Here is a 27,339-nt window from a genome sequence, read left to right as displayed (position 1 = left end):
TTTACAGTCAATTGATTCACAAAATATGCAGATGGACGATCCGGGGCTTAACCCACCCCTTATGTCATTAATCTCCCCCGTCTTTAGGACATTGAATTGAAACCTCATGAAATAATACCAGCGGTTCTTATCTGGAAATTGCATGAGGTAAGGTTTAAGACATCCCCTTTTTTGTAATGTGATACCAGCTGATTATACAGCTTTGTATCTGACACAGCATCCACTGTTTTGACCCTGTCAGCCTATTGGAGAAGCTTTTTAACTCTTGTTGGATTTAGTATAAGAAATTCAATTGTTAGATTCAGTTTTCCCAGAGTCGCACAGCATTCCGCTTTTAACTTTGACAGAAAACCTAGCTTAGGAGACCCCTGATAAAAGCCTTTCCCCAATACTGCATATAAGGTATGTTTGGAACTCCTATAGAGTTTCCTGCAAAAGGACAACTTTATCCATTCAACAAGACTTTCCACTGACTGCAGATCCAGTTCATAACAAATAGCTGCAGAAGGAACTGATTTAAGCAAGCAATATAATATAGACTGCCAAATTCACGCCTCCAATCTACGTAGCTCCAACCTTGACCAAAGTGGAAATAATTCTAAGCCATAACACTATTGTGGAATGATCTTTGAATTATCAAACATAAGTAGTGGAGATAGAGAAAATTTCCCATATTTACTGTCAACCTTTATCATTTGCGTTATTTTCTTGCCCACTTTCTCCTCTAGATACTGACGATAAAAGAGTTTTTTGGAATTATCAAATATAGGAAACCCCAAATACCTCATAGAGGTCTTAATGACTAGTTTCTCATTATTCAGAAACCACGCAAAGCCCAATGCAGTTGTGTGTCTACGTAGCCTCATTATAATTTTTTTCTTGGCATTCATTTTGAAACCATTTGTTACAATATAATCACTGAAAGCCGCTATCAAGCATTGACGACCTCTCGGGGTATGATCTATAAGCAAGAAATAATCTGCATACACTGTCCATCAAAATTTGACCCCCTCTATTTTTTGCGGCGCAAATGCTGCCACCTCCAAGGTGTTCCAGCATCTGCCATAGACAGATTAAATAAAGCTGCCACGATGATACAACCTTGACGAAGGCCATTAGAGATACCTATGGGATGAGATAGAAGGCCTTCTTTATTTAGGCATACTTGAATTGATGATCCCTCTTGAAGATTAATCAGAATTGATAGACGACCAGCAGGCATCCCTAATTTAAATAATCTTAACCGCAGTATAGTTCTATCTACTAGATCTCTTTACCTTCCAGACATTGTCCTGCAGAATCATCAACAGGAAACCTCCAGCATCTGTACTAACTTCTTTCCTAAATCCTGTTACCAGAATGTTATTCCTATCAGACCAATCCTCAATACATTTTAAGACTAGACCTACAAACATTTTAGAGTTAGGGTCTAGAAACGCAATTGGGTGAGAGTTAGTGGGGCATGATCTATCCCCTTTTTTGTAAATTGGCATAACATAAGGGATGTGCCACGAACTGGGGATGGACCTAGTTGAGATAAAGTCTGCGAAGAGTAGATAAAAAGCCTTCGCCCATAGGTCCGAATTCCCTTTTAGGAAGAATTAGAGAGCTGGTTGGGTCTCTAGAAGGGGCTGCTTTCTCAATTCTAGATTTAATCTCAGCAATGGAAATTGTAATAATCCAATTGGTGATCTTTTAGGCAATGTAAGGCTGTCTTTACCTGCATATTTGATACATATAGAGAGCTAAAATATCCCTCCCACACATCCCCCAAAATTGAGGTGGTTCGGGCTGAAATTTGAGAGGATTCCATGGCGTTTGCCAAAATCCAGAATTGCCTGGAAGAACCGTCCTTCAGGACCTTGGACATCTGTTCACTATCTGCTTGATACATAAGGGCACAGTGGCCCTCTTAGCCAATATTTTAATGTTTGTTTTTCCCTCCATATATCCATTTATAAATGGGGCTCCTGGTGAGGAACCTATTCTGCCCAGGAGGGCTACCTAGGGGCAAGGATACAATTGAATAGGTCAAAGGGAAGGGGGGGGAATCACCTTTGCACTCTCCTTTGCATCCTGAGTTCAAAGAACAAATCGATACAAAGCAGTCAGTTTTTCGTACCTTATCTTGAAATTTTTATATTAGGTACAATGACATACATGAATTAGATTCTTCACCCAATTTTTCTTACAAAAACAAAAACATACAGGGCGCAATAACACAAGCAAAACCAGTATTGAGATCAAAAGCTAGTGCATTGAATCAAGGAATATATCTATTGTTGCCAATGTCTAGTAAACAGCATTCTGTTAAAAGTAACCGAACATATTACAAATAGTATACAAAACAACAAACAAAATTATTTTCAAAAGCAGTGACGTTGCATTGTGAATAAACAAGGTGCGTCTACACTGGGGTGTTTCTGCCATCTTGGTGTGCTAGATGAGCCTCGTGTCTATCCGGCATTCATCAGGACGAGGTCTGTATGTTAGGGAATCGTGGAGTGCTGTGAACAGGGAAAGGAGAACTGTTTAGAAGAGGGCTCAAGTGAGAGTGATGTAAAAACAACTAAATTGTCTGGCTGTATCATGTATGAAATATCATGGAGGGTGAACAGCTTACCTATGTGGAGGAAATTCCACCAGGCACTTAGGTGGGTGATCATCTCAGGTAAAAATCCTGACAATGTTCCTAAACTGAAATAGGCAGTGACAAACTTAATAAAGTCTCCTCTGGGTATAAACTAGACAGTGAGCACCAACGGGAATGAATAAACATGTATAGTGCTTCTAAAGATCGTAGAGAGCTTACCTCTCAATGGAGGCGTGGAACTGCGGTGGATACATAGAGTTCACAGTCCTATAAAAAGGACAATGTGTAAGTAATCTGATATTGCATCAAAAAGCTCATATGCCCGTGGCGCGGCTATGAATGCATACCTTATGGTTGCAAAAATCTGCGACGTGAGCGAGCTGTGTTCTGTGCAGGCAAGGTACTGCAGCGGTCTGCGAGGAGTGCTGAGTCACTCCGTGGCCGGAAAGGCATGAAGCTAAGCGTAACTATACGCCGTTGCTAAGAGATAGTTATTTATGAATCGGCGGCCATATTGGAGTGACACATTTCGCATTACACGCCGATGCCAATGGTCTAAAGTCTGTAGAATTGTCAAAGATTTCAACCTTTTGAAATCGAGTTAGAACTTCAGAGGTTCTATAGGAACATATGCCTGAAACACTTTTTTGAAGTCTACTTACCTGCTTCTAGAGAGACCAACCAGGAGGGTCCACGTTTAAAATCCGAAAACACCACTGGCTTCAAACAGAAATCTAATTTCTATCCACCACCAAACACGATCCGTTGCGAAATCGAAGCATTTGAAAGAATATTCACCAAAACAGTAATGGTGGGGTTCTCCAAGCAAAACTTCTACAGAGACAACCTGGACATGGAGGAACGAATAGCCATGAGGAATCTAAGAACAGATCAGTCCATTACCATCAAGCCTGCCGACAAATGTGGGGGCATAGTAGTATGGGATACTACTAACTACACCATCGAATGCCTGTGCCTTTTGAGTGATGAAACAGCATATAGACCACTCAATTACGTTCCCACAAAGACCCTGCAGGCAGAAATTAAGAGAAGACCAAGGGTGGATCTGGTCGATGAACAAACTTTTTTGAATCAAGCCAACCCCCGGATCCCAGCGTTCTACATCTTGCCTAAAGTGCATAAAAATGCCGAAAAAACACCGGGAAGACCAATAGTTTCTGCATGCGAATAACTACTGGAACCCTTATCCCTCTACACCGATTTTTTTTGTCCTCAAACCTTTTGTCGCAAGGATGCCTTCATACCTCAAGGATACCACCTGCACCATAAACCTATTAGATAACATTAGTCTTACTGTCAACAGCCTCCTTGCTACCATGGATGTAGAAGCATTATACAGGTCCATTCCTCAAATAGAAGGATTGCAGGCTATACATGATGTTCTGGACACCAGAGATGATACAAACTCGACCCCAACAGCGTTCATCCTGGAATGCACCAGACTTGCAATGTCAGAGAATTTCTTCTTGTTTCAAGATCAAATATACAAACAAACCAAGGGGGTTAGCATGGGGACAACCTTTGCCCCCGATATTGCTCACCTCTATATGGTAGAGTATGAGAAGAAGAATGTGTTCACCGAAGAAAACCCTTTCCAGGAAAACATTGTCCACTGGAAACGCTTTATAGATTATGTTATCATCATCTGGAATGGCACCCCCCCTGAACTACAGGCTTTCCATCTTTGGCTGAATTCAAGCAGCTCACATTTCAAGTTCACTATCCACTGGGACCATCACCAAATTGATTTTCTGGCTCTTCATATATACAAGACAGGAAACCGATTAAAAATGGAATTGTTTAGAAAACCGACAGATCGTAACAGCTTACTCCACTTTGAGAGTTACCACCCGATGAGTCTAAAATACAATTTACCATATGGACAGTTCTTATGCATCCGTAGGAACTGTACAGAGATGGAAAGGTACAAAAAACACGCGGAAGATTTACAAGCCCGGCTAACTGAAAGAGGTTACCCCCTCAAATCCATAAAACAAACCAAAAAGAGAGCCAGACACACTCACAGGGAAATCTACCTCGAAAAAAAGCCCAAAAAGGAACTAGGGCGGCTTGTGTGTGTTTCCACATTTGAACCATTGAGCCAATTGATACAGAAGACCATAAAGAAGAACTGGCATTTAGTAAAACAACCAGGCACTCTGAACAAAAAAACTTGCTTTTCCTAAGATAAAAATAAAAATCGAAGGGACTCTCTGGTCTATACGTACATTGAATCATCTAGGAGAGTAGAGAATACATTCCGGGACCTACCACCCATTACTGGACATTTCAAATGTGGCAACTGCGTTGCATGCCCTCTCACACTGCAGAAGATATCATTTGAATACAAGAAGATTAAATGGACCATGAGTGAACACACAAACTGTAATTCTAAGGGCGTGATCTACATAATACAGTGCCCTTGCAAACTCATATATGTAGGTAAGGCGATTCACCCTATCAAGAGGTGCATTTCCGAACATCGATCGTGCATAAGGAACATGGTAGCTGACAAGCCCCTGGTGGAGCACTTCAAGAAAGAACACCATACAGACACAGATCTCAGATGGTTCATTTTACAAAAGGTGACCCTGGCAATGCGGGGAGGTGACTTAAATAGAATCCTGACCCAGCTTGAAAAACGATGGGTGCACAAATTAGACACTATGCGCACTGGACTCAACATCTCTGTGGAATGGAAGTCATTCATGTAATCCATTTCCCTATACCTAGCCTTCCCACACTAATCATCGAACAATATGTCAGTGGGAAAAGGCCCCGTCTATGCACTATGTTTACCCTTGACTCACATTCAAGGTACCCATTTTGTGCATGCCATTCTAAGGATTACATTCACTTGAGCCCCCCTATGTTGTGTTTTTTGCAACCCTATCTCCCATGTTTGGGTCTAGGGCGCAAATATGCTATAACATCAGGATATGCGAAAGATACAGAAAATGTCCATTTATAAACACCTAACTATGACATACTAAGTGAACTATATACGTAATGTTTATATGCATGTTACTTTCATCTGGATATGAAAATGGGATATTCCTTATGTATATTGATCTTTATAATCAACCAGATTCTATGCGAGCCCCATGATGTATAGAGGCTCCAGCAGCGTGTATCCGCTATGGAACCTATGTCTGTTTTTTCCTATTTTTGTGCTCATTATGTTGTTTTCTGTAACACCTGCAGGGAATCATTCGCATTCGGACACATTCACGTATATACAGACACGACCACACTAGTGGAGGGTCCGTGTTTGGTTACCATGGCAACCATTACCAACATACTACCAAATTAGATCAATTTTACCCATAGATCCACTACATTCTTCGAAATTGTCTTATTTACATCTTTGACAATTCTACAGACTTTACACCACCGGCATCGGCGTGTACAGCGAAATGTGTCTCTCCAATATGGCCGCTGATGCATAAAGAACTATCTCTTAGCAACGGCGTCTAGTTACGCTTAGCTTCATGCCTTTCCAGCCACGGAGTGACTCAGCACTCCTCGCAGACCGCTGCAGTACCTTGCCTGCACAGAACACGGCTCGCTCACGTCGCAGATTTTTGCAACCACAAGGTATGCATTCATAGCCACGCCCGCGGGCATATGAGCTTTTTGATGCAATATCAGATTACTTACACATTGTCCTTTTTGTAGGACTGTGAACTCTACGTATCCACCGCAGTTCCACGCCTCCATTGAGAGGTAAGCTCTCTACCATCTTTAGAAGCACTATACATGTTTATTCATTCCCGTTGGTGCTCACTGTCTAGTTTATACCTAGAGAAGACTTTATTAAGTTTGTTACCTCCTATTTCACTTTAGGAACGTTGTCGGGATTTTTACCTGAGACGATCACCCAGCCAAGTGCCTGGTGGAATTTCCTCCACATAGGTAAGCTGTTTACCCTCCATGATATTTCATACATGATACAGCCAGACAATTTAGTTGTTTTTACATCACTCTCACTTGAGCCCTCTCCTAAAAAGTTCTCCTTTCCCTGTTCACAGCACTCCACGATTCCCTAACATACAGACCTCATCCTGATGAATGCCTTGATAGACACGAGGCTCATCTAGCCCACCAAGACGGCAGAAACACCCCGGTGTAGACGCACCTTGTTTACTCACAGTGCAACGTCACTGCTTTTGAAAAGAATTTTGTTTGTTGTTTTGTATACTGTTTGTAATATGTTAGGTCACTTTTACCAGAATGCTGATTACTAGACAATGGCAACAAGAGATCTATTCCTTGATTCAATGCACTAGCTTTTGATCTCAATACTGGTTTTGCTTGTGTTATATTACACTGTATGTTTTTGTAAGAAAAATTGGGTGAATAATCTAATTCATGTATGTCATTGTACCTAATATAAAAATGTCAAGATAAGGTACGAAAAATGGAGTGCTTTGTATCGATTTGTTTTTTGAACTCAGGATGCAAAGGAGAGTGCAAAGGTGATCCCCCCCTTCTCTGTGACCTATTCAATTGTATCCTTGTCCCTCCTTATCCTCCATTTTCATGTCTCAGGTTAGGGATGTTTTTAATATGAGCCTTACTTTTTTATGGCTCAGCTTTTCCTTCCATTGGACTTGACCATCAAAGGCATAATTAATCCGTTATCTTCTCGATATTATGGAGGTGATTTTGAATGACTCTTTTATAAGGGAATCCACATACGTACCAAATTGATCACGTGTATTCAAGAAGATTTTAGTTTCTATTTCTAATGCACACAAATCAGGCAAAAATACTTTATCTGGATTTGGCATTATTCATCATTATTCATTTTAAGAGGAACACCATAGATGGTATTATCTTCCTTACCAACCTTCAAGGATAGAATCACTTCCAACATCAAGTGATCACTACATGAGGAGTTATTTAGGTTAAAAGCCTGAATGTTGTCAATCAAGGTTTTAGACATAAAAATGTATTCAGTTGTAGAGGAACATGTACCATCCGTCCAGGTGGAAGGATTTACAGATAGACTCAAATGCTCATACGCCAAGAACAGTCCCCAACTGAGAAAGAAATTGTGTCACAAGTGACCTTGCAGCTTCTTCCTTGTGCATCCAGGCGGACTCCCTACAATTACATTTTTATTTTTTATCACAAAAGGATGTTAAAAGCCCTAAATCCTTTTCTGCCAGTGCTCCATCTGCCCCCACCGTTGCAATTTCAACATTTGAGTCCCCCAAGATAATAATCTGCATACCAGGAATATTAACCAATCTGTCCTAAGTCAAAGAATGTATTGTCTCTAATGTCTCTTGAAGATTCATTTCCGGGTTCCAATAGATGTTAAAATGTAAAAAGAATTGAGAAGGAAGGTTTGCTTTTAAGTCCAATAGAACGGCCAAACAGCACTTTGAGAAATTGGCACATTCTTTTATTATCACATTATCCTCTTTCCTAATGGCCACTAACAGGCCCCCCTCTCAAACCCATGGTGGCCAATTGCGAGCGAACCTCAAAACCATCCAAGAAGTGTGCAGAGGTCAACCATTTTTCCTGTATGCAAATTATGGAATATTTAATGAGGAAAGAACAAAGGGCTGCAGAATTGCTGAGGTGCCAAATACCTCTAGAATTCCATGAAAGCAATGCTACATTTTTAGACTGGTTAAACATTAGTCTTTAGTGCTTGCAGTTGAGCGATGGAATCTCACAAGCTTAGGGCCAGCCACCTCCAATTAAGATCATGCTCCTCACCTGATTGTGGGCTCATACTCCTCCTACTCAACTCACCTTTCTGTGTCCCCCTTCCAATGTTTCCAAATGTCTACCAAATTGAGGGTTCAAAAACCCTGGACCAAAATTTAGAATATCATACCCTTACTTGTTGTTGAATTTGTTGACCTCCAACAATACAGCTTCATGCACTGTATGGGATTAAAGAACCAGGCGAACGTCATCATAGCGGTCAGGGTGGATAAAATCCACCAATTATATGTCAGCCAAAGTAATAAGTCTCAGACTGGGAATTTCATTAAGTAGCGCCAGGCCCTTCCATCTGTTCAGTGAGTCATGACCACCATAACTGAACATATAATGGAGATTTACACAAGGGTCATCGGGGAGGCACGGTTGTCTCCATGCATACTATTTAATTCAGTATTAAATACTGATTTATGTGCCTTCGCTTCCCACCCAGAGGCACAGCTACCCTCTAGTTGCATGGCTTTACTCAATCCTTCCGAGGGCTTGAGTGCGTTTTCCTTTGAATATAGATCCCTCATCACACTAAGATGAGTTATTTCCTGAGACCCCTTCATCCCCTGGAGTTCCTATTTCTGCTACCAGCCTCTCCCGCTCCGTAGGCCGAAGCTCATTAAGAGCTAGTGTATTACTGGTGGTAATAGGGGCATTAAGTATATTCCTATTCCTCCCCCCATCCTCAGAATGAGGCATGGGTGCCCCACTGGACTCCCGTGAGACAGCTGACAAAAAGGTCTAAGGCTGTAGTCCCAACAGGTCTGTCAAAGTATTTCTCACCATTGTTTACTGCAGGTCATTATTAGGCGTTAGTGAATTAAGCAACACTGATCTAGCCGCACCAAGAGGATTCAACATTCCAGCCAACACCGTAGAATCACTTATTGTAGAACTTGATCCCCAGCCTTATAGACTCGATCACTGTTGTTAGATTCTAGTAGGACCCTAATTGTCTTGTCCTTATCTTGTTATTTGGTAAATAAAAGATACATGGTCCTTCCTGTTTTGGTATTTAGGGTTGCATCACCTAGATCAGTACTTTAGATTTATTTTTGTTGTCTCCCTTGTGTTTCATTGTTTCAGTTAAGGTGTTGGTAGCAATGACCCTCATCCTGGGGTGGAGTGTCGTTAATAACAAGACAATCCACGTACTCACCAACAGGTGCCAGCCTGACTCATAGTCTTGCAAAACCCCCAACTCCTCCCTAGCCATATTGCGCCAAGATTTGCGGGAAGGCCTGTTGCACCCTTTCCCAGAGATCAATTTTTGCATCTTATTTTTTTCTTGCCCTTTTTTGACAAAGCAGGAATATCTGGCTGGGCAGCCTGAACCTCTGGAAGGATCCTTGTCTCCTTCGGTCCTACTTCTTTTTTACAGAATCCTGCTCTCCCCTTTTTTTGTGGCTGAGGTATTTCTTTTAGGATCTCTGGGAACTTCCAAGATGCCATCCCGAAGTACTTCATCCTCGGCTACATCCTCTGTGTTTGTTTTATTAACGCCAAGGCACGGACAAGATCTTACACCCCACATGCTCTGAAAGTTAATTAGTAGTATAGTAAATGCTCTTAAGCAGTTGGTTTGCTCTCTTAATTAATTCCAAATAAGGTCCTGTGTCTCACCCCCCCTCATCCCTCATCTTCCACCCTTGCGCCAGCTGGTGCCTGGGGTGACGAAACAGCATCCTCCACCTACTCCCTCTGCCCCAGTGGGTACTGAGTAATGTGTAAGTAATCTGATATTGCATCAAAAAGCTCATATGCCCGTGGCGCGGCTATGAATGCATACCTTATGGTTGCAAAAATCTGCGACGTGAGCGAGCTGTGTTCTGTGCAGGCAAGGTACTGCAGCGGTCTGCGAGGAGTGCTGAGTCACTCCGTGGCCGGAAAGGCATGAAGCTAAGCGTAACTAGACGCCGTTGCTAAGAGATAGTTATTTATGAATCGGCGGCCATATTGGAGTGACACATTTCGCATTACACGCCGATGCCAATGGTCTAAAGTCTGTAGAATTGTCAAAGATTTCAACCTTTTGAAATCGAGTTAGAACTTCAGAGGTTCTATAGGAACATATGCCTGAAACACTTTTTTGAAGTCTACTTACCTGCTTCTAGAGAGACCAACCAGGAGGGTCCACGTTTAAAATCCGAAAACACCACTGGCTTCAAACAGAAATCTAATTTCTATCCACCACCAAACACGATCCGTTGCGAAATCGAAGCATTTGAAAGAATATTCACCAAAACAGTAATGGTGGGGTTCTCCAAGCAAAACTTCTACAGAGACAACCTGGACATGGAGGAACGAATAGCCATGAGGAATCTAAGAACAGATCAGTCCATTACCATCAAGCCTGCCGACAAATGTGGGGGCATAGTAGTATGGGATACTACTAACTACACCATCGAATGCCTGTGCCTTTTGAGTGATGAAACAGCATATAGACCACTCAATTACGTTCCCACAAAGACCCTGCAGGCAGAAATTAAGAAAAGACCAAGGGTGGATCTGGTCGATGAACAAACTTTTTTGAATCAAGCCAACCCCCGGATCCCAGCGTTCTACATCTTGCCTAAAGTGCATAAAAATGCCGAAAAAACACCGGGAAGACCAATAGTTTCTGCATGCGAATAACTACTGGAACCCTTATCCCTCTACACCGATTTTTTTTGTCCTCAAACCTTTTGTCGCAAGGATGCCTTCATACCTCAAGGATACCACCTGCACCATAAACCTATTAGATAACATTAGTCTTACTGTCAACAGCCTCCTTGCTACCATGGATGTAGAAGCATTATACAGGTCCATTCCTCAAATAGAAGGATTGCAGGCTATACATGATGTTCTGGACACCAGAGATGATACAAACTCGACCCCAACAGCGTTCATCCTGGAATGCACCAGACTTGCAATGTCAGAGAATTTCTTCTTGTTTCAAGATCAAATATACAAACAAACCAAGGGGGTTAGCATGGGGACAACCTTTGCCCCCGATATTGCTCACCTCTATATGGTAGAGTATGAGAAGAAGAATGTGTTCACCGAAGAAAACCCTTTCCAGGAAAACATTGTCCACTGGAATCGCTTTATAGATTATGTTATCATCATCTGGAATGGCACCCCCCCTGAACTACAGGCTTTCCATCTTTGGCTGAATTCAAGCAGCTCACATTTCAAGTTCACTATCCACTGGGACCATCACCAAATTGATTTTCTGGCTCTTCATATATACAAGACAGGAAACCGATTAAAAATGGAATTGTTTAGAAAACCGACAGATCGTAACAGCTTACTCCACTTTGAGAGTTACCACCCGATGAGTCTAAAATACAATTTACCATATGGACAGTTCTTATGCATCCGTAGGAACTGTACAGAGATGGAAAGGTACAAAAAACACGCGGAAGATTTACAAGCCCGGCTAACTGAAAGAGGTTACCCCCTCAAATCCATAAAACAAACCAAAAAGAGAGCCAGACACACTCACAGGGAAATCTACCTCGAAAAAAAGCCCAAAAAGGAACTAGGGCGGCTTGTGTGTGTTTCCACATTTGAACCATTGAGCCAATTGATACAGAAGACCATAAAGAAGAACTGGCATTTAGTAAAACAACCAGGCACTCTGAACAAAAAAACTTGCTTTTCCTAAGATAAAAATAAAAATCGAAGGGACTCTCTGGTCTATACGTACATTGAATCATCTAGGAGAGTAGAGAATACATTCCGGGACCTACCACCCATTACTGGACATTTCAAATGTGGCAACTGCGTTGCATGCCCTCTCACACTGCAGAAGATATCATTTGAATACAAGAAGATTAAATGGACCATGAGTGAACACACAAACTGTAATTCTAAGGGCGTGATCTACATAATACAGTGCCCTTGCAAACTCATATATGTAGGTAAGGCGATTCACCCTATCAAGAGGTGCATTTCCGAACATCGATCGTGCACAAGGAACATGGTAGCTGACAAGCCCCTGGTGGAGCACTTCAAGAAAGAACACCATACAGACACAGATCTCAGATGGTTCATTTTACAAAAGGTGACCCTGGCAATGCGGGGAGGTGACTTAAATAGAATCCTGACCCAGCTTGAAAAACGATGGGTGCACAAATTAGACACTATGCGCACTGGACTCAACATCTCTGTGGAATGGAAGTCATTCATGTAATCCATTTCCCTATACCTAGCCTTCCCACACTAATCATCGAACAATATGTCAGTGGGAAAAGGCCCCGTCTATGCACTATGTTTACCCTTGACTCACATTCAAGGTACCCATTTTGTGCATGCCATTCTAAGGATTACATTCACTTGAGCCCCCCTATGTTGTGTTTTTTGCAACCCTATCTCCCATGTTTGGGTCTAGGGCGCAAATATGCTATAACATCAGGATATGCGAAAGATACAGAAAATGTCCATTTATAAACACCTAACTATGACATACTAAGTGAACTATATACGTAATGTTTATATGCATGTTACTTTCATCTGGATATGAAAATGGGATATTCCTTATGTATATTGATCTTTATAATCAACCAGATTCTATGCGAGCCCCATGATGTATAGAGGCTCCAGCAGCGTGTATCCGCTATGGAACCTATGTCTGTTTTTTCCTATTTTTGTGCTCATTATGTTGTTTTCTGTAACACCTGCAGGGAATCATTCGCATTCGGACACATTCACGTATATACAGACACGACCACACTAGTGGAGGGTCCGTGTTTGGTTACCATGGCAACCATTACCAACATACTACCAAATTAGATCAATTTTACCCATAGATCCACTACATTCTTCGAAATTGTCTTATTTACATCTTTGACAATTCTACAGACTTTACACCACCGGCATCGGCGTGTACAGCGAAATGTGTCTCTCCAATATGGCCGCTGATGCATAAAGAACTATCTCTTAGCAACGGCGTCTAGTTACGCTTAGCTTCATGCCTTTCCAGCCACGGAGTGACTCAGCACTCCTCGCAGACCGCTGCAGTACCTTGCCTGCACAGAACACGGCTCGCTCACGTCGCAGATTTTTGCAACCACAAGGTATGCATTCATAGCCACGCCCGCGGGCATATGAGCTTTTTGATGCAATATCAGATTACTTACACATTGTCCTTTTTGTAGGACTGTGAACTCTACGTATCCACCGCAGTTCCACGCCTCCATTGAGAGGTAAGCTCTCTACGATCTTTAGAAGCACTATACATGTTTATTCATTCCCGTTGGTGCTCACTGTCTAGTTTATACCTAGAGAAGACTTTATTAAGTTTGTTACCTCCTATTTCACTTTAGGAACGTTGTCGGGATTTTTACCTGAGACGATCACCCAGCCAAGTGCCTGGTGGAATTTCCTCCACATAGGTAAGCTGTTTACCCTCCATGATATTTCATACATGATACAGCCAGACAATTTAGTTGTTTTTACATCACTCTCACTTGAGCCCTCTCCTAAAAAGTTCTCCTTTCCCTGTTCACAGCACTCCACGATTCCCTAACATACAGACCTCATCCTGATGAATGCCTTGATAGACACGAGGCTCATCTAGCCCACCAAGACGGCAGAAACACCCCGGTGTAGACGCACCTTGTTTACTCACAGTGCAACGTCACTGCTTTTGAAAAGAATTTTGTTTGTTGTTTTGTATACTGTTTGTAATATGTTAGGTCACTTTTACCAGAATGCTGATTACTAGACAATGGCAACAAGAGATCTATTCCTTGATTCAATGCACTAGCTTTTGATCTCAATACTGGTTTTGCTTGTGTTATATTACACTGTATGTTTTTGTAAGAAAAATTGGGTGAATAATCTAATTCATGTATGTCATTGTACCTAATATAAAAATGTCAAGATAAGGTACGAAAAATGGAGTGCTTTGTATCGATTTGTTTTTTGAACTCAGGATGCAAAGGAGAGTGCAAAGGTGATCCCCCCCTTCTCTGTGACCTATTCAATTGTATCCTTGTCCCTCCTTATCCTCCATTTTCATGTCTCAGGTTAGGGATGTTTTTAATATGAGCCTTACTTTTTTATGGCTCAGCTTTTCCTTCCATTGGACTTGACCATCAAAGGCATAATTAATCCGTTATCTTCTCGATATTATGGAGGTGATTTTGAATGACTCTTTTATAAGGGAATCCACATACGTACCAAATTGATCACGTGTATTCAAGAAGATTTTAGTTTCTATTTCTAATGCACACAAATCAGGCAAAAATACTTTATCTGGATTTGGCATTATTCATCATTATTCATTTTAAGAGGAACACCATAGATGGTATTATCTTCCTTACCAACCTTCAAGGATAGAATCACTTCCAACATCAAGTGATCACTACATGAGGAGTTATTTAGGTTAAAAGCCTGAATGTTGTCAATCAAGGTTTTAGACATAAAAATGTATTCAGTTGTAGAGGAACATGTACCATCCGTCCAGGTGGAAGGATTTACAGATAGACTCAAATGCTCATACGCCAAGAACAGTCCCCAACTGAGAAAGAAATTGTGTCACAAGTGACCTTGCAGCTTCTTCCTTGTGCATCCAGGCGGACTCCCTACAATTACATTTTTATTTTTTATCACAAAAGGATGTTAAAAGCCCTAAATCCTTTTCTGCCAGTGCTCCATCTGCCCCCACCGTTGCAATTTCAACATTTGAGTCCCCCAAGATAATAATCTGCATACCAGGAATATTAACCAATCTGTCCTAAGTCAAAGAATGTATTGTCTCTAATGTCTCTTGAAGATTCATTTCCGGGTTCCAATAGATGTTAAAATGTAAAAAGAATTGAGAAGGAAGGTTTGCTTTTAAGTCCAATAGAACGGCCAAACAGCACTTTGAGAAATTGGCACATTCTTTTATTATCACATTATCCTCTTTCCTAATGGCCACTAACAGGCCCCCCTCTCAAACCCATGGTGGCCAATTGCGAGCGAACCTCAAAACCATCCAAGAAGTGTGCAGAGGTCAACCATTTTTCCTGTATGCAAATTATGGAATATTTAATGAGGAAAGAACAAAGGGCTGCAGAATTGCTGAGGTGCCAAATACCTCTAGAATTCCATGAAAGCAATGCTACATTTTTAGACTGGTTAAACATTAGTCTTTAGTGCTTGCAGTTGAGCGATGGAATCTCACAAGCTTAGGGCCAGCCACCTCCAATTAAGATCATGCTCCTCACCTGATTGCGGGCTCATACTCCTCCTACTCAACTCACCTTTCTGTGTCCCCCTTCCAATGTTTCCAAATGTCTACCAAATTGAGGGTTCAAAAACCCTGGACCAAAATTTAGAATATCATACCCTTACTTGTTGTTGAATTTGTTGACCTCCAACAATACAGCTTCATGCACTGTATGGGATTAAAGAACCAGGCGAACGTCATCATAGCGGTCAGGGTGGATAAAATCCACCAATTATATGTCAGCCAAAGTAATAAGTCTCAGACTGGGAATTTCATTAAGTAGCGCCAGGCCCTTCCATCTGTTCAGTGAGTCATGACCACCATAACTGAACATATAATGGAGATTTACACAAGGGTCATCGGGGAGGCACGGTTGTCTCCATGCATACTATTTAATTCAGTATTAAATACTGATTTATGTGCCTTCGCTTCCCACCCAGAGGCACAGCTACCCTCTAGTTGCATGTCTTTACTCAATCCTTCCGAGGGCTTGAGTGCGTTTTCCTTTGAATATAGATCCCTCATCACACTAAGATGAGTTATTTCCTGAGACCCCTTCATCCCCTGGAGTAACGTTCCTATTTCTGCTACCAGCCTCTCCCGCTCCGTAGGCCGAAGCTCATTAAGAGCTAGTGTATTACTGGTGGTAATAGGGGCATTAAGTATATTCCTATTCCTCCCCCCATCCTCAGAATGAGGCATGGGTGCCCCACTGGACTCCCGTGAGACAGCTGACAAAAAGGTCTAAGGCTGTAGTCCCAACAGGTCTGTCAAAGTATTTCTCACCATTGTTTACTGCAGGTCATTATTAGGCGTTAGTGAATTAAGCAACACTGATCTAGCCGCACCAAGAGGATTCAACATTCCAGCCAACACCGTAGAATCACTTATTGTAGAACTTGATCCCCAGCCTTATAGACTCGATCACTGTTGTTAGATTCTAGTAGGACCCTAATTGTCTTGTCCTTATCTTGTTATTTGGTAAATAAAAGATACATGGTCCTTCCTGTTTTGGTATTTAGGGTTGCATCACCTAGATCAGTACTTTAGATTTATTTTTGTTGTCTCCCTTGTGTTTCATTGTTTCAGTTAAGGTGTTGGTAGCAATGACCCTCATCCTGGGGTGGAGTGTCGTTAATAACAAGACAATCCACGTACTCACCAACAGGTGCCAGCCTGACTCATAGTCTTGCAAAACCCCCAACTCCTCCCTAGCCATATTGCGCCAAGATTTGCGGGAAGGCCTGTTGCACCCTTTCCCAGAGATCAATTTTTGCATCTTATTTTTTTCTTGCCCTTTTTTGACAAAGCAGGAATATCTGGCTGGGCAGCCTGAACCTCTGGAAGGATCCTTGTCTCCTTCGGTCCTACTTCTTTTTTACAGAATCCTGCTCTCCCCTTTTTTTGTGGCTGAGGTATTTCTTTTAGGATCTCTGGGAACTTCCAAGATGCCATCCCGAAGTACTTCATCCTCGGCTACATCCTCTGTGTTTGTTTTATTAACGCCAAGGCACGGACAAGATCTTACACCCCACATGCTCTGAAAGTTAATTAGTAGTATAGTAAATGCTCTTAAGCAGTTGGTTTGCTCTCTTAATTAATTCCAAATAAGGTCCTGTGTCTCACCCCCCTCATCCCTCATCTTCCACCCTTGCGCCAGCTGGTGCCTGGGGTGACGAAACAGCATCCTCCACCTACTCCCTCTGCCCCAGTGGGTACTGAGACTGGACCAGAAATCACACGCTCTCCAGACACAGAGATAGGTGGTGTATCCAAGAAAGATAAATCCTCCCTAGTATCTCGCAGCTCAAGCTACTGTGCACTATCAATGTCATCACTACTCACTCGATTTGGCCCAGAAGGTGAACTGCCAGAACCTAAAAGTAGCAGTGACAACTCACCTCTCCCAAGCTCTAGCATAGTTTTATCCGTAACTTGGGGCAGAGATGGTGGAAGAGGGAGAGCGAATGCCATTCTCATGGTATTTTTCACTTTAGTAAACACAAGCGGAGCGGACATAATATCCTCATACATCCTAGCCCCCACTGATATCCCTTTCCTTGTGCAGGGATGAGGTTTCGTGCTCACTGAAGATGTATAAGCTAACACCATCAAACATAGGTCACACTCACAATCCAGGTAAATAAATATCTATTCTGATACCCAGATAATGGCCAGACTGAGAGCAGCTTGCTCTGTCTGCCCCGAGCCAGCGAATAGTCTAACAGGCACTCTGGGTTGCGTGCCTTGTGGTAATTGATTATACCATTCAGGGAGTTGATTTGGAGTTACAATTCTACATTCCATTCTTCAATCAACAACTTTTCCAGCGCCAGCATATACATTGGTTTACTCATGGGTTTTATGTGTAGGTGACATTGTCTGTGAGGAATGTCTTTCTCTGGCATTACCTGAAAGATGGTTTGTGCATTTTAACTGCCAATCTGGCGAATTTCCCTGTGAGCTTCTGGATTTCGCTAAACTGATTTTCTACTGGTACTAGTGTTTCTGGCATAGCAACACAGTTGGGTGGGAATCAAAGGAAGAAGCTGCAGTTATGCTTGTATCACTGGGTTCAACATACGTTAGTGACCAATCACGTGCATCACAGCTATAAGGTGGATCATCAGTTTTTTTCTGTACTCCGGTGGGTAGGTTTGTTTCCTTTGATCAGTATTCATATCAGAGGTAAGTGCTTTTGGCCTTTACAATCTCAAGATATCAGAGTGGCCTCTTAGCTATGATAGTCTCAGTTTTATAGTTGAAAGAGGGTTCCCTCAATATGGATAAATAATTGCACATTTGTATTTTCCCCATTTATTTTGTATTTTACATAGTTGTTTAAGAAGGGTATGAAATCTTGGTGTAAACCATTCTGTCTTAAAGATTTCAATGGAAATGTAACACTTTTCTAAGGCACACCTTCACTAGAAATCTTAACACGAGTCCTATTATCAAAGTTAACCTTCTTGGAAATGTCAAATGATGGACTCATAGATTTAAAGGCTGAAGTGATCAAAATTTAAAAAGGTTTCAACATTTGAATAGTCATGCTGGCCTGACTTTTTTTACAGTATGCCCCTGTTTTAGCCTTTCTGAGACCGAATAATGGGGTATTGAGAAATGAATAGACTTTTGGTCAGACATATTCGAATTTATAGTGACTAAAGCCATGATAGGCACATTTTGTATGAGTATGCAGTCTAAGGAATGGCCAGTAGCATGGGTAGGGACAAGGAAGAAAAGAGAGAACCCCATAGTTTCACTAGTGGATTTTAGTACCAAAGAATGTTGGTTCATAGGATCATCATCCCATGTTTAGTTGATTAATACAACTTTGGTTTGGAGGGTGCTAGATCAAGGGGAATAGTGTAGTCTCTGCGGATGAAATTGTAAGCTTGGTCTAGACTACTCCCCATATGTAATTGCCTTTATAAAAAGCTAAAACTGATTAACACTTGCATGAATTCTTGTAATAGTGTATTGGTAACTATCCAAGCAAATTCAGCATCTGGTGCAATCAAGGATATGTAATCTTGATGAATGGAAAATTGATTAGGGGTCCCGACCTCTGTTGTTTCTTTTAATGCACTGTTGATAATTAATTGCCGCATCCTTTTAGCTTCGATGGAGCACATATTCAAAGGTAAAATTAATAATTGTGTCTGTTAAATGGATATGCAAAAATAAAGCTTCACTTTTCCAGCATCTCATTGTCATGACATTTTAGAATTCAGATTTCAGAATATTTAAATAATGCAAATACTGGATGTTTTGCTTATTAAAACAAAAGGACCAACATTACATCTATCGCATTCATAGCAGTCTTTTCTGCTCGATGCGAAGCATATTTTTCAAAACAGACCCCTTGAATCTGTCTTCAAAAAATATGTGTCTTTGAAACATGTTTTCTTTGGATGCACCGTTCATATACTGTTTCAATGAGAATTTGATGGTATTTATGGCACACCCACTTTGACCTGTAGTTCAACCAAATTCAAAGACTGTACGGAGGGCAATTCGCATCTTCTCTGCCAATAAGAGGTTTTATTTCTGTAAAAGTACCCAACACATTTCCCCCGCATTTTGGGAAATAGTAATCCACAGAGACCAGGTTTGTGCCTGCAACAGGACAACTAGCAATACACTTTACATCACTACACCAGGGGCGGCTGCTATCATAGGGCGGCGCGCCCTACTTAGGCCCCCCACCAGGTGTCAGTGCTGTAAGAAATTAAGAATAAGTTCAGAAGTTCTTCTGAATTTCTTTGTGTTTTCCACCTTGTGTGGGGGTGCTGTGGCGAGACACTGGCGACAATTAGTATTGTTGCAGCCGGCCCATAAATAGGATTCCTTTTCATGGGCCGGCTGCAACAGTGGGGCACATCCCGTTTTGCTTTGCTTTTGCTTATAGTAAAGTTTTTGGAGCTCGTAGGTCCACGTACTTTACGTAACCCTTTCAAGTAGGATGCTGGTGGGACGCTTGAGGGGTGGCCCCCCCAGTATCACTATGTGCACAAACAGCGCAGCGAAGATCTGTAATCTGCAGGAGGGGGGAGTCTCCTTCCCTCCCTGCATAGATACAGTAATCTCATTAGCTGGTTGCCAATGGCTGGCGAACAGCCAATGAGATTACTTTATCTGAAGGAGGCAGCCAAAGACTTGAGTGTGGGGGTGGGGTGATGGCCCACTGGCATCAACCCACACTCCTCTGTCTTCCATTGTCCAGTTCCTCGTGATTTGAACATGTTGTTCGTGTTGAGCTGCCCTGCCCTGCTGCTGCCTACCAGAGAGAAAAGAAAGTCTGCACTGCAGGCCAAAGAAGTTTGCCTTCTCTAACGTTCACCGCCGAATAAGTACAATCTTTTTTGGCCACAGCAACTTTTACATGTCACTAGGTCTGTGATCGTCCCTGCGTCTGTTTGCAGGGACAGACGGCCTCTCCCTGGTCTCAGTTCCTTTCTTGCTTTTTCCTGATGAAATGAAAGGTGGCAACAGAAACAATTTGTGCAACCTCAGCCAGATTCTGCATCACCAAGGGTGCGGGGGTGCCCGCAGTGTACTCCTCTGTTTAGAGCCAGAGGGGCAAACTAACACTACGCCCAGGCAGGGCCCAACAAGTAAGCAGTAGCCACTGCACATTAACCATTGTCCCCCACGGCCCCAGTCAGTGAAGCCATTTCCAGTATACATATGACCATTGAATTGTTTTCAGGAATTGGTGAAAGATTAGTGGGGTGCCGGGGAGAATAACAACCTTGACACTGGGTTGTGTTAACCTATGTAAAACCAACAGATGCCACACGTTTGTGGAACTCTACCGTCCCCTGCACACCTGAATAATTGTAAAGACAATCAGTAATTTAAAAATAGTAACAATTAGTTTTTGAAAAATATTTGTGAAAAAAGCAATTTAAGTCACAGGTTATGTAAAAGATGATGACCATCAATTTAATGTTGCTGTGAATCATTAATTATACATACATTCATAGAATATTTGTCATCTGTATTGATGCGATTTCAACATTTCTTATATAGTGTGAAAATACACATTTTTTCAGGTCACACTCAATTTTGATGCAATTTCCTTGATTTCAACATGTCTTATATAGTGTGAAAATACACATTTTTTCAGGTCACACTCAATTTTGACGCAATTTCCTTCGTGGGCACACAATATGTTTATCACACTTTCCTCAATTCTGTGGAGAATTGTCTTGTACCATATATTATTCATAGAAAGTGTTGACATATATTACTCGACACATTTCGGGGTTGATTTTGTCCCCTTCTTCAAGAGTTGTTTGCCCTCTTTATATCATTTTGTTTATCTTCGCCTACAATGTATAATACAATATTTAGATCTCAATCTTCATTAGTTCTGTCATGTAATTTTTGATAACCGTATATATAATAATAATCACCTGGATGTCCAATGTTTAATCTCCTAACTTGATAAAGATTATGGTCTTTTCAAAAACAACCAATAGATTGTATGAATTCGCAATTAGTATGCAACCTACAAAAACAATAGAAAAACAGTGGGAAAAAGGTTAAAAATGGAGAAATATGTCCTGGATTCTATTATAAAATATAGGGACTGTGTGTATCAAAATGTACCTGTCGTATCTTCACATGCGGTGCCACTCTATAGATCGGTTATTGTAGCAGTTATACCGCTGTGAAAGAACCGTGTTGGGGAGGTATCCGGGTTGGATGAGTACACAAGGCGTATCTGTAAAACACATATACACGTTTTATGGAGGATGGTAAATATATGGTCACCTAAGGGCTATGATGAGCCCTTAGATTATATTTAGAGAATAATTTAGGCAAATTAGAGGCAGTAATTGCGAATATCAGCTTATATTGAAGCAGTGGATCCCTATTATCTAGTAGATTCTCACCCCATGCTTAACGAGTGTATAGAAATTGCTAAAAATATCCTAGTTATTTCATTTTGTCAATAAACTGACACTTGGAGAATTTCAGATTGCTTAATGCGTTTCTCTTACCTTGCTCGGGTGTTGGAAGCTCCAGGAGTGGGTGCTGCCTTCCGCGTTGCTCCTCGCGGATGACGCCTAAAATGGATGCTATTTATGTTGTGACGTCATCACGCTCAAAACATGATGATGTCATTATGTTTACAACGTCAACGTGTGACGTGGAGATCGTCATGTCTACATACGTAACTATATTCTATTAATGTGAGTATTTGTTGAATATGTACTATTGGTACGAGTATTTATTAAATATATGTATTCCTAGGTTGCACAATCATCATATCGCTGGTTATGCCCGCTGGGGTAACCACGATTTTTTCTCATTAGTATCTGGAAATGGGTGCCGGAAACACTTGGTGTTGCCTGTGTTTTGGCAGAACTATGGCGTTTGGTTTCACGTGTAAGCTAACCCTGTGTTATTGGCCATCCATGTGTTTATTAGTCCAAAAAGAACATGCTCACATTCTTGATACTGTTTACCTTAATACGTGGTAGATAAGTCTCACAAAAACAGATAACTCCATTCAAATCCTCGTAGTAAAATGCTTATTTGGGTTCTGATATACTGGATTGTGTGTAAGATTATTTATTGGATATAACCATTAAAGGCCCCTTGTTGATCTATAAGAATGAAGCTAGACTGTAGTCTTCGTTCATCCCATGGGGAGTTAGACTGTTGAACTTTTCAATCCAGAAAATTTCCCTCTGATTCATGTGTCTGGCATGATTACCACCTCTTTGAGCTTTTTTTACAATCTCCAAGATTACCACCTTTAGTTGGGCGATGTTATGTTTCTTTTGGGCAAAGTGTCTGGCCACTGGTGAATGTATGCTGTTTGTTCTTATGTAGCTTTTGTGCTCATTCCAGCGCTCCTTGGCTTTCCTTTGTGTCTGTCCGACATAGTAGATGCCACATGGGCAACTTAAACCGTATATAATCAATTTTGGATCACATGTTGTGAAATCCTGTAGAGGGATTTTGTGTCCATTTGATGGGTGTCTCACGTAGCTTCCATTCATTATGTTGTTACAGTTACAACAGTTCAGGCAGGCATAAGTGCCTGTTTTCTTCTTTGTGAGTGTGCGTTGACTATCAGTTATCAGCTCGGGGTCTTTCTGCTTTCACTAGACCGTCCCTGAAGTTCCTGCCCGTCTTGTAGGCAATAATTGATGGTTCTGGAAATAGTCTCTTCAATTGGGGATCCAAGTTGATTATTCTCCAGTTTTTTTTTTATCATCCTCGTTATGTGGTGACTCTGTGCTGAGTACCTCAGTGCATAAAGGAATGGGATTTCCTTTGAACTGTTCTTAGGTGTACGGAGATCTTTTCTTTCCAAATTGTGCGTTTTCTTCTCTGCCTTCTTGATAATTGATTCGGGGTAACCTCTTTCCTTGCACCTTTCTGTCATAAGTAAATCCTCATCCTTAAGAGTGTCTGGAGACGAGATAATTCTTTTCAATCGAAGAAATTGGCTATAGGGTAAGTTGTTCTTTAAGTGTTCTGGGTGGTGACTCATAAAATGTAGTGCATTGTTAACATCGGTGGGTTTGTGATAGATGCTTGTAATAATTCCTCCTTGACCAATCTCTAGTTCCACATCCAAAAAAATGTAGTTTTGGGGTTCCAACTTCCATCATGAATTTAATTTTACTTTGAATCTAGGTGCTGCCCCACTGCATTTTAGCCTAAAATGCAGTGGGGCAACATGTAGATTCAAAGTAATACACTAAGGCTAAAATGCAGTGGGGCAACACCTAGGTTCAAAGTAGTACACTTAGGCTAAAATGCAGTGGGTCAGCATCATGAGAAGACCTTAACATTTGTATCTTTTGTGGCATAGTGATGCAGATGGGACAGGATGAAGGGGATTGCCAGCGAGCAGTGTAAATATGGCACAGCTAAATGGTGTGCTATGGAGATGTATCCGGCAGGGTACTAGACAGGGGCCAGGCATGTGCAGTAGAGAGTGATAATAAAATGTAGGTAGCCTGCCGTTGTACTAGGGCCTGGGGGCAGGGTTGAGAAAGTATAGGTGCATGTATGCAATGATCAGTAATATATAGGTTTACAGTGCATGAATGGCGACAGAGTCTGATGAGGGTTCATTAAAATTCCATACCGAGTGCCGATTGTGGAGTCGCATGTCTAACGAGTAAAGCACATTTTTCCTATTACTCACAGTTCGTATTGGTGGGCGTCGTGTGATTCACTGGACGTCTGGGGGGCAGAGATAGCAGTGGCTGCCTAGAGCAGGAGGCACTTGAGCAGAGATGGTCAGGCTCAGGTCAGGAGCCTTAGTGTGTGCCTTGGGGGTGTGCCGGCTTTGCCTGCCGGCTCGCTTCCATAGGCTACAAATGACTGCTGTATTCATCGGGCATCAATTGAAAAGTCACTTTAGCATCGGGCCGAATGAAACTGATGAAAGACGTGAAACGAAACGGTTTCCATGGGCAGAGAGGTAAATAGCCAGCATGGCTTACCTCTGACCAGATGACCTACGGACTCATGGGAGGGCTGCAGTGGTGTCTGCGCTGAGGAGAGAGTGGAGCACCTGCTCCTGCTCTCGGATGTGGAAGCTGGGCTGCGATGCCTAAGACGGAGCCCAGTGTGTGCCTTGGGGGTGTGCTGGCTTCGCCTGCCGGCTCGCTTCCATAGGCTACAAATGACTGCTGTGGGCCAATGGGTTACTCCCGCACCACAACAAAGAAGCCAGGTGTGAATGTGACAGCGTCGGCCATCTTGGAATGGTCGTCGCGGATGTCTAAGAAGGCACCAGGTTGCACATTCGTTGTGAAGCAGCTACGAATACGTAGGATCAAAATTTGACTGCCCTGTGCCCACTGCTGAAGCTTGTGTTGGTGCTACATTTTCTTGCCAGTGGCACCTTCCAGCACACTGTGGACATGCTGCATGGCATTTCCCAGGCCACCTTTTCAGTTGTGCTCAGGCAGATGCTGGAGCCCTGCCTGTGCCATACATAGTGGCACATCTCCCTGCCCACCACCCTAGCAGAGATAAATGCCACAAAGGCAAGTTTCTAGGCATCAGCCCACATGCCAAATGTAATTGCCGTGCTGCACTGCATCAATTTGGTGGTTGTCCTAAGGGCATCTGAAGAGGCAAACCACCATGGAAGCAGTTACACCCTTGGTTACTTGTGAGATGACCTGTCAATAAAACACTGCTGCGCCCGCTTTCCTGGATCCACCCAGGTTGCCATGGTACTGCACATGCTGAAACAACAAACATGCACAAGTGCAACCAATAACCCAGCAGGGCATTACTGGACAGCACAACACAGCACAGGCCCAACACAGACAGCATGCACATTTGAAATTCTATCACAGGCCATTTCTGGCATTACTTGTGTGTAAGCTGTGTTCACAGTGTATCTCTAAGTGACATTGTACAGGTACCCGTAGTATATCACACTTCATTTAAGTACTGGGAATGTAAACCATGTTGTACAAATGTGCCATAACTGCATCAAGAGAGTGTCCATCAACAAGACACACAGCATGCCACGCATCGTCAATGCACTGTCACTGATATCTGTGTGTTACGCTCTTGCAGGTGACTCTGCTTATCCCCTGCTCCCGTGGCTGATGACAGCTGTGCACAATCCAAGTACACCAAAGGATGTACACATCAGGACCAGGCTCTGCATTGAGTGGACTTTTGGCCTGCTGAAAGGACATTTTCAGTGCCTCAACTGTACCGGAGGGACCCTCATGTACAGGCCAGAGAAGGATGGCCTCATATTTGTTGCCTATGCCATGCTGCACAACATCTGCCTCAGGTGAAATGTTGCCCTGCCCCCTGATGTGGACATGCCTCCCCCTGCAGACAATGTTGCACTGTCTGAAGATGCAGTGCTGCCTCCTATTGAGTATGAGGAAGCCAGGTTTGGATGTCTGGTGCGGCAACTTATTGAAAAAAATGTCTAGACACATTACTTTACACTTGCATGAAACTTTTGGATATAAGCGTGTTTTGAATATATCATCTACACACAAAAAACATTGTCCAATAATTTCTTGTATTTTATTAAGAACTGTGGTGAGCATTCAACCCAACAACGCTTCGCCCCTATCCCCAACACTGCATCATGCCCACCTCCCCATCCCCAACACCCCTTCTCACCCTCCTCCCTTGCACCTAGTGAAATATATAAATATATATGACACAGCCTGCGGTAGCGGCCGTGTAGTTATGGTATGGTTAAGCTGCTAAACCCATAGGAAGAGCACTTTTGGCCGGCTTATAACTTCGCTGCCAAAAGCGTGCTTTTGTATATTTGGTGAAAATCCATCCAGTAGTTTTTTTTAAAACAGGCAAAATGTAGGTATGTAGGTGACCCATTTCCCTGTTCGCTCCACGGACAGGACTCTGATTGGTCCGGCGGACTGTGTGATGTCCGCAGACAAATGATGTGTCTGCTGATTGGCTGGGCGGAAGTGTGATTGGCGTCATATTTTTCTGAACTGCCTGCCATGTTGTATCCGTGGATATTCATGGATAGCGCGCCGCTGAACAGGCCTGAAAAACATGTTTTGGGGCATCTGGTGTTGGGTAGAGGGGCTGGAAAGGGTGGGGGAGTGAAAGATGGTTCATCTGATGTATTTGTTTAGGTGGAAGAAGACTGTGTTGTGTCCACAACAGTTTGCAGACACCATGGCAGTTCGCGTGTAGGTTCTCGGGCGAACAGCTTGTGTGGTGACTGCAGGCAGGCTTTATTAGGGTAGGGTAGGGGAGTGGAATGTAGATGATATGAGGATGTTTGTATAGGCTGTATTATGCTGTGGTGGTTGTGGCCAGCTATTAGACTCTTGCACCCAAGAGTCTGCCCACTGGTTTAAGTACTGTAATAGTATATGTAGAGAGGTGCACAGCAGGCGGCTGGCTTATTGCACCCAAGAGTCTGCCGACTGCTTGCAAGTACTGTAATAGAATGTGTACAGAAGTTGACAGGGCCTCAGGCTTATGTGTGTGGGTTGTGGCCAGTGTGCACATTTTTGGGTGCATGGCTGAATTATGCTGTGGTGATTGTGGCCAGCTACTAGACTCTTGAAGGCATGTCTGGAGGCCTAGCACCCAAGAGTCTGCCCACTGGCTGGAGTAGTGTAATAGTATGTGTACAGAAGTGGACAGGTTGTGTTGCCGCTGGCTTATTGGACTGTCCTGAGGGTTATGGCCACTGGGCAGATTCTTGGGTGCATGGCTGTATTATGCTGTGGTAATTGTGGCCAGCTACTAGAGTCTTGGGTGCAGAGTCTACCCAGTG

This window comes from Ambystoma mexicanum, chromosome 1q (genome assembly GCF_040938575.1).
Source record: "Ambystoma mexicanum isolate Mex_15411 chromosome 1q, UKY_AmexF1_1, whole genome shotgun sequence".
Lineage (NCBI taxonomy): Eukaryota > Metazoa > Chordata > Amphibia > Caudata > Ambystomatidae > Ambystoma > Ambystoma mexicanum.
This window is presented reverse-complemented; position numbering follows the sequence as displayed.